The sequence below is a fragment of the Lutra lutra genome, chromosome 4 (assembly GCF_902655055.1).
Source record: "Lutra lutra chromosome 4, mLutLut1.2, whole genome shotgun sequence".
Classification (NCBI taxonomy): Eukaryota; Metazoa; Chordata; class Mammalia; order Carnivora; family Mustelidae; genus Lutra; species Lutra lutra.
This window is the reverse complement of record NC_062281.1, coordinates 186,478,553-186,496,068: the sequence shown is the minus strand read 5'-3', so window position 1 is coordinate 186,496,068 and position 17,516 is coordinate 186,478,553. Positions and strand designations below refer to the sequence as shown.

At 43.3% G+C, this 17,516-nt stretch overlaps 1 non-coding gene across 1 annotated transcript; it reads right to left on the bottom strand.

The window, feature by feature from the left end:
• Positions 1-881: 881 nt before the first annotated feature.
• On the bottom strand, positions 882-1,014 carry LOC125099540 (small nucleolar RNA SNORA70). Its single transcript, XR_007127253.1, has one exon. It is a non-coding gene; the product is annotated as a small nucleolar RNA SNORA70 (small nucleolar RNA).
• Between the last annotated feature and the right edge of the window lie 16,502 nt (positions 1,015-17,516).

Genomic DNA, 17,516 nt, shown 5'->3' with positions numbered 1-17,516 from the left:
ACACAGGAAGTAAATCCAAACCTTTCGGCAGGTGTACTGTGTCATCTTTCTCATATTAAGTTGGAAAAATGAAGCCTGGATCACTTGTGTTTCTTTCTTTTTTTTTTTTTTAAAGATTTTATTTATTTATTTGACAGAGATCACAAGCAGGCAGAGAGGCAGGCAGAGAGAGAGGAGGAAGCAGGCTCCCCGCTGAGCAGAGAGCCCGATGCGGGGCTCGATCCCAGGACTCCGAGATCATGACCTGAGCCGAAGGCAGCGGCCCAACCCACTGAGCCACCCAGGCGCCCCTCACTTGTGTTTCTTGATGCTGTCTCAGCATAAGTGGCATCTCCTGGACACACTCGTTCAACCATAGCTCGTGGCATTTTCATGCCTGTATCCTGGCTTCTGGTCTTCCACTGGGTGAACTATTTCTTTCTACCTAGCGATCTAGCTATCTATTATTTTTGGACCAGAAGTAGGATTTACTGATGGGCATGAATAAGCCGGGGGGGCAATGCCGAGTTTCTCATGAGCGCAGGGCATGCTGTTTATTCAGAGGGGCCACCATTAGTGGTGTATTTAACCCCATGGCCACCTGGGATGGGCTTTTCAGCCACCATGTCTGTACATCCATTCACAATAAACCCAGGAAAACCCCACTTCTTGAAGATGTGGCTCTTCCTGCCTGTGGCCAGGGAATTTGAACTTTGCCCTGGTTAGAGCCTCAATCACATGCCTCTTGGTAGCTCAGTCACATGTTCTGCAGGTTGACACGGATGGACGTGATGACCTGGCGGATGTGGACCCTGATCACTGTGCCCTGAGGCTTTCCAAAGGCACCTGCTTTCCTGTCTGGGGCCTAGACGTGGGAGAGCATGAGGTCAGACACGAATGTCCACTGTCTCCAAGGTCCCTTGAAGCAACTCATACAGGCAACAGGCTGCACATACTACCAAGGAGGGCACTGTTTGCAGCCATTGCACACTGGGCCCCATGGGGAAAGAGCACATTCGGCTTAATTGGCTACAGACAGATGAACGATTTTATATGCCCATCCAAAGTCAGTGTCTTCCTGTATGCAGGCACTGCATTCCTTCTCCCCTACTTAAGAACATAGATCCAGTCAAACTTTCCTGCCCACATCAATTGTCTACTGTGTATAAGCAGAGTTATAAAAAAGTATTGTAGGAGTGCCTTGGTGGCTCAGTTAGTTAAGCATCCGACTCTTGGTTTTGGCTCAGGTCATGATCTCAGGGTCTTGGAATGGAGCCCCATGTTGGGCTCTCTGCTCAGCAGGGAGGCTGCTTCTCTCTTTCCCTCTGGCTGCTGCTCTCTGCTTGTGCACACTTTCTCTCTGCCAAATAAATAAATAAAGTCTTTTTTTTTTTTTTAATAAAGATAAGTTCAAATATTCAGAGGATTGGCCAAGAAAAACAGAAAACCCAAAAACTTGTTCTGTTTTTCTCCAAAAGGTAGAAATATGACCAATGGTTAGAAACATCCAGCATGGCGGGTGCCTGGGTGGCTCAGTCAGTTAAGCGTTTGCCTTCAGCTCAGGTCATGATCCCGGGGGTCCTGGGATTGAGCCCCACATCAGGTTCTCTGATCAGAGGGGAGTCTGCATCTTCCTCTCTCTCTGTCCTGATTCCTCCCCCTCCCTTGCTCATGCTCTCTCATGTGCTTTCTCTAATAAACAAATGAAATCTTTAAAAAACAAACAAAACATGGGGCGCCTGGGTGGCTCAGGGGTTTAAAGCCTCTGCCTTCGGCTCAGGTCATGATCTCAGGGTCCAGGGATCGAGCCCCGCATGGGCTCTCTGCTCGGCGGTGAGCCTGCTTCTTCCTCTCTCCCTCTCTGCCTGCCTCTCTGCCTACTTGTGATCTCTGTCAAATAAATAAATAAAATCTTAAAAAAAAAATAAAAAAATAAAAAACAAAACATCTACCATGATATTTGTGCAAATAATTTCAATATCTCCAATATAATAGATGTTACACTTTTTCAAAATAAGAAAGGAGATATGGGGGTGCCTGGCTGGCTCCCTTTGGTTGAGCACGTGACTCTTGATCATGGGGTCATGAGTTCAAGCCCCACATGGGGCATAGAGCCTACTAAAGAATAAATAAATAAGAAGAAAGGAGATATGTCTTTTTAAAAATGTAGTACTCTTGGACCTCTGAAGGAAGTCAGATATTCATGATATATCCTCTGTGCCAGCAACTGATGCCCTCATACCGCCGGAAATAAATCTCACGTCAAATAAGTGGTTTTCGAAGGAAATGGCCTTTTGTTCCTCAGTTATATTTAAGTTCTACATCAGTGATTTTCAGGAGGTGTGAGAAAGTTCCACAAGGTAGATGTACCAGAATGCCCTAGGATTCTGACATTCTGCTGTAGGGAGACATTTGTCCTCAGACGCCAAATGAATCACTACAGAAAAAATCAGGGTAACTGACAGAAGCACAGTGTGTTCTGGGACAAGGGAAAAACAGTTTAAGACTACATAAGCTAGCCAGTGCATCATTTCGTGAGTATTAGGAAACACAAACAACTGTATGATATTCTAGGCTGCATCCAAATTAAAAAATACTTCCATTTCAAGATTTTATTTATTTGACAGAGAGAGAGAGAGTTCAAGGAAGGGGGGCTGCAGAGGCTCTGGGCTCTCAGCTGATTAGGGAGCCCAATCTGGGGACTTAGTCCCAAGACCCTGGGATGAGGACGTGAGCCGAAGGCAGACGCTTAACCAACTAAGCCACCCAAATTGAGAAATACTTCCAAATAGAGATGGTTTCAGTGACTATTCAGCGTAAATAGTTCAGAATAAAGTACACATAATACTTTATATCTGTATTTTATCACATGCGCCTCTAAGAAATGATAAGGCAATGTGATTGAAAATAAAAAATTTGGGGCGCCTGTGTGGCTCAGTTGGTTAGGCGGCTGCTTTTGGCCTGGGTCATGATCCCAGGGTCCTGGGATCAAGCCCCACATTGGGCTCCTTGCTCAGCGGGAGCCTGCTTCTCCGTCTCCCTCTGCCTGCTGCTCTCCCTTCTTATTCTCTCTCTGTCAAATAAATGAATAAGATCTTAAAAAAATTTTTTTAACTGACCTATGTTTATCAATGGACAGGATTCTAACAGTGGAGCTCAAGCCCAGGATGATAAATACGTCTTCAAATAAAGCACACAGCCAATCTAGTTAACTGTCATTCGCTGGGGACTGCTGTGACTAGAGCAGGTTCAGAGAGGACAGGTGCAGGGAAACCTATTGAAAGGAAACACCAGGGCAGCTCACTCTTAAGACATTACCATTCCTGTGACAGAGTCAATTTGCCATCATTTACAGGAAGTCCAACAAAATCTGCAGAGTCATCAGGGATTATTGGGGTACACGCTTGAGAAACCAGGGCAAAGTCTGCTTTGTGCATCTCTAAGCATTGCATGACTGGCTGAATCACCTCAGACTACTGGTGAGCACTGATGGTTATATAAATTGCAGAAAAAGCTCTCTGCTACATTCTTTGTCCTACTGACCAAATTCTTCCAAGTACTGACCAAACTCCACGTTCAGAATTTGCAGAGTGTATCAGAGAGAGAGATGAACCATGAGAGACTACGGACCCTGGGAAACAAAGTGAGGGTTTCAGAGGGGAGGGGCCTGAGGGGGAGAGGGTAACAGGGTGATGGGCAGTAAGGAGGGCACGTGCTGTGATGAGCATTAGGTGTTATATGTAACTAATGAATCAGCTGAACACTACATCAAAAACTAAGGTACTGGGGCACCTGGGTGGCTCAGTAGGTTAAGCCTCTGCCTTTGGCTCAGGTCATGGTCTCAAGGTCCTGGGATTGAGCCCCACATCGGGCTCTCTGCTTGGCAGGGAGCCTGCTTCCACCTCTCTCTCTCTGCCTGCCTCTCTGCCTACTTGTGATCTGTCAAATAGATAAATAAAATCTTAAAAAAAAAAAACCCAAAAACTAAGGTACTATACAGTGGCTAACTGAACATAATAAAAACATAAATTTAAAAATAAGGATCTGGGGGCACCTGGGTGGCTCAGTGGGTTAGGCCTCTGCCTTTGGCTCGGGTCATGATCTCAGGGTCCTGGGATCGAGCCCCACATAGGGCTCTCTGCTCAGCAGAGAGCCTGCTCCCCCCCCACACACACACCCCACCCCGCCTCTCTGCCTACTTGTGATCTCTTTCTGTCAAATAAGTAAATAAATAAAATCTTAAAAAAAAAATAAGGATCTGCAGAGTTTATAGAAAGGTAGTAGTCTTTTTCCAAAGAAACTGTGCATTATTCATGTCATTATGGAACAGATACAAGGTGAGAAGCAGACCATATCCTGAGGGTGTAGTAATTCTTCCAGAAGCCTGAAGGTTTTGAGTTCCTGAGTCTTGCACTGACCCAGGAACTTTCTGAAACAGAATGTACTTTCTACCATCACCAACCCTGGTACCTTCCCCTCTAAGTCTACAGCAGTATTTTTCCCAAAGTGACTCCAGAGTCACTGATTTTTTTTTCCCTTCAATCTAGTCCAGTCAAGCTCTTGCCCCACTGCTCCGCCCAAACTTCTCTCGTCAAGGTCACCGGTGACCTCTGCGATGCTCCAACAGTCAGTCCTCCTGCCTCATTTTAACCTCTTGTCTGCATTCCACAGTTGATAAGACTGATCACTCCCTCCTTCAGTTTCTTCCTCCGCCTTCCGGGGCACTACCCTCTCTGGGTTTTCCTCCTCCCCAACGCATTGGTTCCTTCAGTTGCTTTGCAAGTTCCTCACTTCTGAGACCTCTTTCTTTTTTTAAAAATTATTTTTATTAACATATATTATTTGCCCCAGGGGTACAGGTCTGTGAATCATTAGGGTTACACACTTCACAGCACTCACCATAGCACACACCCTCCCCATGTCCATAACCCAACCGCCCTATCCTACCCACCCCCTACCCCCCAGCAACCCTCACTTTGTTTTGTGAGATTAAGAGTCTCTTAAGGTTTATCTCCCTCCCATCGTGTTTTTTTTTCCCTTCCCTACCCCCCACAACCCCCCACCCTGCCTCTCAAATTCCTCATATCAGAGGGATCATATGATAATTGCCGAGACCTCTTTCTTAAGTGTCAAAGTGCCCCAGGGTTTTCCTGGGTTTTTTTTTTCCCTGCCGGTTTCCCTTGGTGACATCATCCAGTTTCAGATGTCAAATTCCATTCATATGCTGCTAACTCCAAACTCTCCTTCCCTCTGGCTTACTTGCTACCTCTCTCTCCCTCTTTCTCTCAAGTGCACAGTCACATAGACACAATATACACATATACAATATATCACCTAAATAGTATATAAAAATATAGATCTTCAGGGGGCGCCTGGGTGGCTCAGTGGGTTAAGCCGCTGCCTTCGGCTCAGGTCATGATCCCAGGTCCTGGGTTCGCATCGGGCTTTCTGCTCAGCGGGGAGCCTGCTTCCTCCTCTCTCTGCCTGCCTCTCTGCCTACTTGTGGTTTCTCTGTCAAATAAATAAATAAAATCTTAAAAAAAAAATATATATATATATAGATCTTCAGGACTTCTTCCTGAACTCATATTCAGCAGCCTACCTAATGCCTCCAACTGAACATCTAATACCTCAAACTGAACATAGTTAAAACTGAGATCTTAATACTGCTCTGCAAAATGGTTCTAGCCAGTGTTCCCTAGTTCAGTTGATGGCAACTTGATCTCTCTAGTTGCTCAGGTCAAATACCTCAGGCTCGTCTTTGACTCCTCTTTTTATCGACTCTATGTTCAATCCATCATCAAGGCCCTCAGGGTTTACCTTCAAAATAAATCCAGGATCCCCTTAGCCAGTGAAGCCAACCCTTTCTCCTCACTGGCTCCTGCTTCTAGCCTTATTTGTCTTTCTCCCCCTCCCACCGGCACCCCTGCACTCCCCTCCCCAAGCCAATTCAGCTTCATGAGAACAGAGATCTGATTACTTCTTCAGTGACATAATATCCCAAGTACTTGGCACAAAGTTGATGCTCAAAAATTATTTGTTAAATAAACAAAGTAATAAAGATCTTGACTTTTTAGACGTCTTTTTGATGTCTATACAGGCCATTTAAACCATGACGCCAAACGATAAATCTACAGGTTTCATACAATCTGCACAATTATCAGGATAGAATCTTGTTATAGGGATGATCATGTATACCCGGACAAGATAAATGTTGGGTTGTTCCAGGAGTCTTTATTTTCGTAGATGTGTTTCTATTTTTTTAAGAAACATACTATTGGCTGCAAAGATTTTCTTTGAACTCCAACGCTTCTGAAATGCTGAACTTCTGAGTTTTGCCTCAAAGGGGAAAGGCTATTACAGCATGTGGGAGTACTTCACCGCTGCCAAAAACATTTTGAAGAACTTCCCATATTACTAAAGTCTCTAGAAGAGTTTAAATTATCCTTACTAGGAAAAGGTCATTACGGTTACTGTTTTAAATTCCCTCCTATGCTAGAATTTGGCATGAAAAGCTGTCCTTTCCTGGAACAATGGCTAGAGATCTTCAGTATTTCTATGTTGTTTAGAAAAGGGGCACACAATCTTCACTAAATGCCAAAAAAAAAAAAAAAAAAAAAAAAAAAAGCCCAAGAGGCCTAGCACGTGCCATGTAGATGCTGCCCTGGCTGTCTAAAGGATCTTGGTATAGTTAAAGGTTCTGGTTAACATCCACTCTCTCAGGGAACACAAAATGCTACAAATTAGTTCAGAAGAACAGTTGAAAAAGAAAGAAAAACTACAGGAACAATGGATTGGTGATCGTGGAATTCTCTAGTCCTGCATTGTTTGACAAAAGGAAACCAGTCCTAGGACTACATACAAAGCATTTTTACTCCAAGGGTAGATCATAAAATTGTTGTAATTCGGAATGTTTATTTGAACATGGCCTTCTACACGTTTAAAGTCCACCTGTTTAATACTGTTTGGGCTTTTTGGCTTAGGAAGCTGGAAAATGTTTTGAGGCCAACATTAGGGTCGGGAAAGAGTTTCCTGAATTTGTGTTCAACTGTTTTGCAAATGTTTGCCATTGATCATAAGGGAGAGGAGAACAGTGCGAAATACCACCCACTCTAAAGAAAATACAAATTGAAAATATTTTGTACAAAAAAAGGATGTGCTTTTAGCATTAAGTGTAACAGTTAAAGGTGTGAAATAAGAATGTTTTATAGGGGCGCCTGGGTGGCTCAGTGGGTTAAACCTCTGTCTTCGGCTCAGGTCATGATCTCAGGGTTCTAGGATCGAGCCCCGCATCGGGCTCTCTGCTCATCGGGGAGCCTGCTTCCTCCTCTCTCTCTCTGCCTGCCTCTCTGCCTACTTGTGATCTCTGTTTTAAAAAAATGTTTTATAAATAAAAACAAATTCTAGGAATTAGAATTGTTAAATAGATCCTCTACATCTGTACAGAGTGAAAGGATTGTGCAATCATCCTCTAGTTTCAGCTGCCTGGCTGCTGAAGGCATAATGTTTTGTCTGTGTTATTAGGATAATCTGTCCTAATTCCCAATAAAATAGTTTCATACTACTTAATTTTGGTTGTGCAGGCAAAAAGTAACAGCATTTTCAAAACAATTATTTTCATAAACTCTCCATACCAAAAATATATAATATTGTGCTTTATAAAATATTGAGAGGAGTTTAAAAAATTTAAAAATTCCAAAAAGTGCTTTCAGTCCTATTGAAACTAAGACAAAATTTGGGATCTAACAGCCACTCCTCAGATGTTTCTTTCATCTGGAAGCGATCAAATCTTGATCTGTTCCCTCGAAAACATATTTTTTAAACTCTTCATCCTATCATTATGAGCTTAACGCCCCTATTACTGAAATAGATAACCAACCCCCAGTAATTATACATAGTAAGGGGAGAGAATAAAACCCTACTGTAGCTGCAGCACCAAAAGACTTGAGCCAGAAAAAGCTGGCTGGGTTATGAACTCACGCTGCTGTGAAGAAAAACAAAACTTAGGAAAAACAAAACAAAAACAAAAAAACCCACCCCACATTATTATTTTTTATTTTTTCTATGTTCCAGAATTTTTAAAAAGCCCACATTAAACAAAAATACCTTGCACAAAAAGCAAGCTGGAAGACAAATATAGCAACATTACTCTTGAGTTTCCTGGCTTTGTTGATTCCAGCCGCAAAGTTAACATTAAATTGCCAAGATTCACATTTAAATATTCCCTTGAAATCAGAAAAACAATAGCTCTTTCAGGATGTGAAATGACCCTGGAAGACACATAGTATTTTATTGAGTCAATTTGCTATTTACATACTCATAAGGGGCTTAAAAAAGAAGTTAAATGGAAGATGTTCTCAACAGACAGAAATAAAATATTCCAATCTATTGTTCCAGTTTATGGCTCAGATCGAAATGGGCTATAAAACCTATCAGAAACCAGTTGCGCAGTGCGTGCTTCGCAGCCAGCCAATGAACACCAACGTCTCGGTTCTCCTACTGATGACAACACTTCAAAGACATTTCTTTCTTTCTTTCTTTTTTAAAGAGCTCGACCTCTCGGTTACGCCGGTGCTCGGCACCTCGGTCGGGTCTCCCAGCTCTCCCAGCTCGGCATTTTGCTATTTGCAGGGCGCCTCTGCGGCTCGAGGAAGCGGCGTCCAAGCCCATCCGCGGCGCGCCCCCGCCCCGCGCGAGGGTCGCAGAAAGCGCCTGCATTCTCAGGGCGAACTACGGCTTCCCACGGTGGTGTTCGGGGCACGGCCAAATAAAACGCATTCTTTTCGCAGAGCGGGGGTGGGGGTGACGAGCCCCGACTTGGACAGGCTCGGAGGCCAGAAGGGATTTGGGACTGTGCGCACGCCCCTCGGCAGCCGGTCGGGGGCACACGCCGCGCGCACTCAGCGCGGCTCCGGGGCGGAGGCGCCCGAGAGCCCAGAGGCGAAGAACAAAGGGGACGCGCTCGCCTTCGCGGCTGGGGGGCTGCCCGGGCGCCTCCGCCAGCCCCGCCCCCCAACCCCGCAGGCCGCGGCGGCGCGCGCCCCTCCCCCGCCGCCCTGCCCCTTTGGCTCCGCGAAATGGCGGCCGCGCCACAAAATGGCAGCCGCGCCTGGCCAAGAGCGGGCCCCTGCGGGGAAATAAAAGGCGCCGCGGACCACCCCACTCCCCCGTCCCTGTCAGCACGGCAGTGCCCTCTTGGGCTCTCTCAGGGTGGCTCCCCGGGTGACCCTCCCTGGGCAGCGGCGCGCCTTGACGCCTCAAGCCTTCCCTCTCCTCGTCCGCCGCTCCTCGAGTCCGCAAACGAGGCGGCGCCTTTGTGCGGGTACTGCCTTTGCGCTTCCAAATGTGCCCCACTGCCGGAGGCTCTCACTGAACGGTACAAAAACCGAGAGAACTGGGCTTCGCACAACAGACGGGCGACCCGTGCCCGCCCGGGACGCTTCTCGGGCTGGCGCGATAAGGGAGCAGCCCTTTCCTAGGGTCTCCGCACCCGCAGCTTTAGCTCTTGGCCACCAAAGTGAAGACAGGAAGGGGGAATCAAAGGACACCCCCCCAAACGGGGGGAAATTAAGGAAACGGGTCAAGGAGCCCCAGAGCAGTACTTCGGCAGCCGCGTAGAATCCCAATGCAGAGCCCACGCTCGAGAGCCAAAGAGCAGCCACGGGCGGCCCACGAGTGCGCGGGCAGCTCCAGAGGGCGGATGTCAGCTTTCACTCCACCACGCAAGCCTCCAGTGAGCGTTTTAGGGTTTTCATCGCTCCCCCTGCCCTTTCCCTTCTCCCCGTGGTTAGAGGCCTCGGCGCTAGGCACAGGCAGAGGAAGGAGCGTCTGCTGCAGTTCCATGCTTTTCCCCCCGACGTTTGAGGGTCTCGGTGGTCTTGGGTTTTGCTGTGGCCATGGCGTAATGGACGGACGCGGGGCGGTGGCGGTGTGTTATGGATGTTTCGCTTTCTCTTAAACGCTCGCTTCCTTGCGATCCCCATCCCCCAGCTTCCCCTGGCCTCCGTCTTTCCAGAAACTTCTCAGGGAACCAGCAAAAAAAGCCGCAGGCTCAGCCACCGCCTCCCTCCCGGAGCATGCGCGCCGGATTGGGCCGCAAGCTCGGCGCGCGCGTGTGCAAGTGTGAGAGTGGGACGTGCGCGCGCGCCATGCGGGGCGGGGCGGTTCGCTCTCACAATGAAGGGAACAGGTTTTTTTTTCCTCCCCTCCCCCCGCGTTCTGTCGTCGCGCCGGCGCGTTGGGGCAACTCCTCTGGACTGTGGAAGGGGGGGAGGGGCAGGGCCGTAGCGCTTGAATCGTTGCTCCGCGCGCCTGCGCAGCAGGTCGTCTCTGCTGAACTGTGTTCTCCGCGCTGCTTGCGGTAGCGTCTTTGACATGAAGTGCGTCTGAGCATCTCGACTGCGCCCTACTCACTGTTTCCTCAGCTCCCACTCGAGGGAACTGTAGCTTCTTGAGGGGTTTCCTCGCGCTTAGCCTTCCTTTGTGCCGAAGGGATGAGGTCGGGCAGTGTCTGGCTGGCTCCCTTCCACTCCTGCGTGCGCCATGTTTGGCCCGGCTCCTGCCCGGATCGGGTGCCTGCAGTGTGGTGGCGCCTTCTCCCAGTCATGGGGGGGGGGACAGCCCTGGCCGCGGGACCGGGTGGTGGCCGGGCTGCCTTCCGTCAGGCGCTGCCTGCAGTTCTTGCTCACTAAGCCAAAATAAAGGTGTCCTTTATTTGGAACGCTGCCCGGGCCGCTGAGGCAAGCCTCTGCTGGGGGTGGCGGGGCTGGCCGCTAGGCTTGTCCTCGGTGTGTGGCTGCGGACAAAGAAAGGGCCTGGGCGTGCAGCTCGGTCTCCCTGGGCTGACTTCAGCTTGGAGAGTGGTAACCATAGCAACAGCTTTTACTCTTTCTCAAGGTGCCTTTGGTTTTATTTTCCTTTTCTCTTCCCTTAGGAGTGTGGGGGAAATTACTGCCAGGTTTGTGGGTTCTTAAAAAAGCCAGCGCCACCCCCCCCCCCCCCCCACCAAGCTCTTTTAACTTGCTATGTAATCCACTTCCATGCGAACCCGTTTCTGAAATCCAGCAGGTTGAGGTTAAGTAAGGGTCCCTTGGCAGGGCATGGAGGTCTGACACGTCTCCAGTCCGAGCTTTGTTTCCTTGCGTCCTTCCTTTTGAAGGACCTTCGTTTCGCTGGTGGAGTAATTGCCTTCCTATATTCGTTTAGCGTGTAATGTACCTTCAGATCCTTACAGATGCGAGGTTTGAAAGAGGGAGCTTGTTCGCGAACAAGGCACCTTGGGGGCTCCTAAAGACTGGCGTGGCACTTGCAGCTTGACATTTTATGGTCGCGACCCGCGTTTTGGCTCTGAAGTTGTTGGACAGTGCTAACTTGCCCGCAGGTGCGAGTACACCATTGACCACGCGGAGTCTGAGGTCAGGTCGGGTCAAGGCTCTGGGCGGAGCCACGCAGTGGGTCCTAAGGAAGGGAGATCTTTCTTCCTGGTGGGAATTTTGAGTTGGTGCCAGATTCCTATTAGGAACTCTTAGTATATGAAAAGCTGTCTAGAGGCTGTTGAAGCACTAGCCAGCAATAGAATTCTCCTCCTGCTAACAAGACTGTAACTTGAAGCTTGGAAACGACCAAATCAACTGTCCCTTGAATTGCTAGAATTTTGGTTATAGATTCTGTTCTAAAAAATTATGGTTAATGAGTGTCTTCAGAGTCAAAATCCCTAAAGTAAGGATAACACCACTAAATAAGAGGAAGAAAATTTTGTGTTTGTTATGTTTTATAATTTAAAGAAAATTTTTAAAGTAAATGCACCCAAAATGGGGCTTGAACTCACAACTCTCAACCAAGATCAAGGGTCGCAGGCTCTACCCACTGAGCCAGCCAGGCACACCAGATTTTTTTTTTTTAAGCTGTACATTTATTTATATGTTTAAAAATTTTAAATAGGCATAAAAACAAAGTTCTTATGTGCAGTCTAATAATGAGAATCTCTGGAAGCTGATGTTGAGGGGTACGATATATTTAAACTGAAAACTGCGAAAGACCACAGTTTCTCTGTTTGAAGTCTTTTTTTTTTTTTTTTTTTTTTGTAAGATTTTATTTATTTGTCAGAGACCGAGAGAGCACAAGCAGGCAGAGAGGCAAGCAGAGGCAGAGAAAGAAGGAGGCTCCCGCCTGAGCAAGGAGCCCAATCCCGGACTGGATCCCAGGACCCTGGGATCATGACCTGAGCGGAAGGCAGATGCTTAACCAACTGAGCCACCCAGGCATCCCTGAAGCCACTTTTCTGAGTGAATTTTTTAACTGAAAGGTTTATGCTTGTGTGTGTGTGTGTGTTTAAATTATCTGGTATTGTGGGGGAAACACAGACCCCTTTTATTAGTTCATCTCACCATGCCCCTTCATTAGCTAACAGTATTCAGTGAAATCTTTAGTTATGACACTTAATGGTTCTGTTTTCTTAGAGAAATCATTTTAAGTTAATCTAGCACCCTCAAAGACAGTTATACTGAGGCATTGTTTTTGTGTTTTTTGTTTTAGCCAGAGTATCATCCAAATAAAAGTGTAAGCTATGGTTCTCATGACTTCTGTAGTATATGGCCTGAAAAAATTCAATGAGCTCCTCTATCAAAATACTGAAATTTAACTTTTTGAAGCTTTAAAAATAATTCCATCATTAATTTAGAAAGGTATCAGTCCTATGTAGTCTTTAAATAGTGTGGTTTTATTTTAAGCCAAAATGTTTCAAGTGTCTAATTATGGAATACTATAGAAAATTATCAATTATTACTATCCTGGAGATTATTGAGGCAGTGATGTGATTTAAAGAGCCATTTTTATTAGATAGCAATAATTGAGTTAAGATGGATACAGTTTTAAAAACATTTCAAAAGTACATAAATAAATAAAATTTTTTTTTAAATTTTCTATTTCAAACTAGAGCCACGGAGCTTAAGACCCTAAGTCTGAAAATTTCAAGACATATGTAACAAGTTACTAAACACATTTTATTTGGTATTAATGTTTTTGAGATTGTGTCAACTGTACTTTGACAGTGTCTCCGAATTAATCAATAGCCTTATTATATTCTGCTTACTTCCTGATGTTCAAAAGTTACAATCTACATGGGGTGTTCAGTTAACGTATATTACTTCTAGTGAAGAGATTAAGTTTTTTCTTACATGAAGATTAACAATAGAGGTTTAAAGGGTTGAATGAAATATCCGAATTAACATAGTGAATAATACTTTGTTCACATGGGATCTCTTTTTTTTTAAAAAATCTGTGTTTTATTTATTTATTTTTTAAGATTTTACTTATTTGACAGAGATCACAGGTAGGCAGAGAGAGAGAGAGAGAGAGGAGGAAGCAGGCTCCCCGCTGAGCAGAGAGCCGGATGCAGGGCTCGATCCTAGGACCCTGGGATCACGACCTGAGCCGAAGGCAGAGGCCTTAACCCACTGAGCCACCCAGGCACCCCACACATGGGATCTCTTAACATAAATATGTTGATTTAGTATAGTCCAGCACCAACATTTCAGAGAAACCTTGAAAGTAACCCAGATGCTGACTTCCAAAAGTCATTTTATTATAACTTTTTCTAATTATAAAAATGATACATGTTAACCAAAGAAAATATAGATGGAAATTTTTTAGAAAATATAGATGAATAAAAACTTTAAAAAATTTTTAAATTTCAGGGGAGGTGGGTAGGGGGTTAGGTGACGGGCACTCAGTAATGTATAGAATTGTTGAATCGCTATATTGTACACCTGAAACTACCACTGTCTGTTAACTTTACCAGAATTAAAATTTAAAAAAGAAAAAAATTAAATTCTACCACATAGGCACAGCTGTGATTAAGGTATTTGCAAATATCCTTCCAATCCATTTTTTCCCCATGCCCTAAACATTAATTTGTAATTCTGAATACTAGATACATTAGCAGTATTTCCTCATAGAGGGGAAAAATTAAGCAACTTTCCAAGGAAATGGTAAAAACATAAGAATTGATTTTAAAAAGTGTATCAGCCATTACATTCATTTCTGGAATGCAAAAAACAATGTGGGATAATTTAGCTTACACAGAGTGTTGAATAGTAAAATAGATTATGAAATGTTAGCTTGCTGAAAGTATGATTTAGAGGACTAGCTGGCTGATGTTCAATTGATATAAGTTATAATTTATGTAATTCCACCAGACTCTGCCTTCTATATCAAAATAGATCTGTTAATGGACTGGTCTTTCTTGCACCCTCAAAACTAACAACATGTCAAACACTCTTTGAGAATAATATAGCAGTGTTGTCTGTTTTATTTTCTACTGTTAAAAAAAAAACTGATTATAAAAATAGAATTTGTATTGTCAAGTTGTCAAGTAGGCTTTGATCATTTTAGAGCTAGTTAATGTATTTTTATATGATGCCTTTAGGAACAGGTGCTTATATTTTAAGTATATGTTTTGTCATGAGATAGTTTAATTTTAATAGCTTGGGACTAGATTTGTAACCAAATTCTTGTTAAATATCTGGTAACGATTCTGTCTTTCTGTTTAAATGTTGGTATTAATTTGTCTGCTCTATTGGCTAGGTTAGCATTCAAAGTCCGAATTTGAGGCTCAAATGCTTTTCCCATTGGGCTTCCGTTACGCATGACTGAACTCTTTGAGCACATCTAGCATGCTAAATACAGGAGCTCCTCACAGTGTGAAAATAAGACCTGATTAAAAACACATCTATTTTAATTCCCCTTTGCAAATGGCTCTGCTTTTAATGTTACCTTTCTGAATTATCATTAAGACTCAAATGAGGAAATTCACTTCACCATCCATTTATCAGAAGAAAGGAGAGATCACACCCTACTTTTGATCTTTTTCAATGATCATCAATTATTTGTTAAAATAAATTTAAAAATCAGAATAACAGAGTGGGTTGCCTTGCTATTGAAAACATACCAAGATAAATGCTGCTGAAGAAATTCTGCCTTTGTAAATATTTGTACCAAAGACAGAAATAGAGAAAAGCTTTCCCAGTGTTTTCTAATACATTGTGAATAAAAATGAAAGGCATTGAAAAAAATCAAATACTTGATTTGGGGCTATGCAAAGGGCGTGTACTTATCAGTTTTGCTGTTATTAAGAGCTTTGCAAAAACAAACGGAATGTTTGCATACTTAATATGCAATCACTGCATTTTGATTTGACTATAGGACCTATGTAGGCTATAAAACCCTGAAAATTGATGATATGTTCTTAATTTCAGCTGATGCTTACTTTTGATATTAATGAGAAATTAGTGGCCAACTTAATAGTATTCGTGATATTTATGGGATGTTACTTCCAAATCCTTTTACATATATCATCTTCTTTGATACTTCTAGGAAACTTTTTTATAGAGAAAACATATTTCATTTTGTAGATAATGATATTGAGACTTTGAAGATTTAATTGATTTGTCTAGGTCATATAGCCAGTGACAAAACTGGAACTGGAATTTCTAACTCTCAACCCAGTAACCCAGGGGTATTCCATTATACATACTGTCTATTGTTTGTATCATCAGTATTGTTTTTGTTTTGTTCTTATTTTTTATTTTTTTAGTATAACACAGAGTTCATGCCAAGTAGTGTTTGTTATGCTAAAAGGATCAGTAAGGAACGTGGACAGTATTTTTAAACTGCAACTATTAAGTTTAATAAAGATGGATAGAATTCCTACCTGAATTGCTCATTTGAACCCAGCATCTATATGTGAGCTATATGTCCTTTAAATGAATCTGTTCAATTGAAGTTAGTGTCATATTTTTTTTCTTTTGGCATCAGAGGAGCACGTTAAATAATTGAAATTTGTTTTACTTTTTAAATTTATTTAGGCTGATGTCTGTTGACATTTTATAAACTGAGAATTCTCTTGAGAAATATATATCGGATTTTTAAGAAACCAAGAAACTAAAATGAATACTTTCGTTGCTATTTTTGGTGCCAAACAGGTAGTTTGACAATACTTGAAAGCGAATCTGAGGATAAAGGTTAGTTTGATGAGATTTTGTTAGGCTTTATATTAAAGAGAGACTGTTTCTCAGTTGTTTGGTAGATCTCTGGCTCGATGAGATGATATTCTTAATTTGATATTTGCCTCTAATCTTTTTGACATTCTGTGATCTCTTTGGTCTTTGGGAGAACTTTAACTCAACTTTGCTTAATAATTTATGTGTTGGTAATCTTCTACCAGGTTTCTCCTCCACTACTTCCCAAAGGTGGGGGACTTGAAGGTATTTGTGTAGTATTTGTAAATAACTTTGCCCATTTTAAATTAAATTACAAAAATTAAGTACTTATTCTGCTTTTTACATGGAAAAACAGCACTGCTGTAACAAGACTTTTAGGCGAACTGAAAAGAACTAGTTCAAGAATTTTTTAGTTGGTAAGGATGTTGCTTTAACTTTCACTTAATGCACCTTCATTCTTGTGCTATGGAGAAAGTATTAGAAAAAATATCTTAATTGCTTCTTATTTTGTTCTGGTTTATCCTTTTATAGTTCTGTGGGAATTCTAGATGGATACCAAATACTGCATTAAATAATTACTCTAATTAGTCTTTTTTCTAATGATTTTGCTTCTAAAAGCCTACCCCCCCCCTTTTTTTTCAGTCCTTGAATTTTTTCCTCAGACTGATTTTAACTGAAGTCTGCATGCAAGGTGAGATATGCCCTTTACTTCTGTAACTGCAAGACACTATTTTGTGAATCCTCTTGTCAGTTGCCCCTCTTAGTGCAATTGAGCTGAATCTCTTCTGTTCTTCATGGTGACACTTTGGTCTTTCCAAGAGGTTTCAGCTAATACAGAGCCTATCAAGTTTTAAATGAGGAGTTTACATCCTATTTTAAAATGTGTTTCAAATTGTGGTTGCTTATATTGAAATTCATGCTTCATAGAAAAATGCATGTCAGTTCAATGTTAACTGCAGCCGTGCATGCAGAGCTATATAGTTAAGGGAGCTTGGGTAGCTCAGTGGGTTAGGTGGCTGCCTTCAGCTCAGGTAATGATCCCAGGACCCTGGGACTGAGCGCTTCATCAGGCTCCCTGCTTAGCCAGGAGTCTGCTTCTCCCTCTCCCTCTGCCTGCAGCTCCCCCTGCTTGTGCTCTCTCTCCTTGTCAAATAAATGAATAATCTTAAAAAACAACAACTATATATATAGTTCATGAGTTTAGGTTAATAGTGTGCTGGCTTAACACTCCTTAAATGATAGTGTCAGGACAAAGAAATGGCCACATGTAAATGGCTGATCCTACATCTGTGGTTTGTTTGCTTTTACTGAGGAATCCATTCCATAATATTTTCAAGAACACAAATTTCCATTTCATTTAATGACTGATTTGCATGAAGACGAGGACAGCCTCTGGGGTGGCACTAAATACCTTAAGTAAATTATCAATGAATGCCACTATTGTAGTGGGGCTTTTCTGTTTCTAGCTTTTCTCTACCTCTTCTCTTACTGAAGTTAAATCGGTTAAATTACCTGGCTCAGAATCTAGAAGTTTTAGAA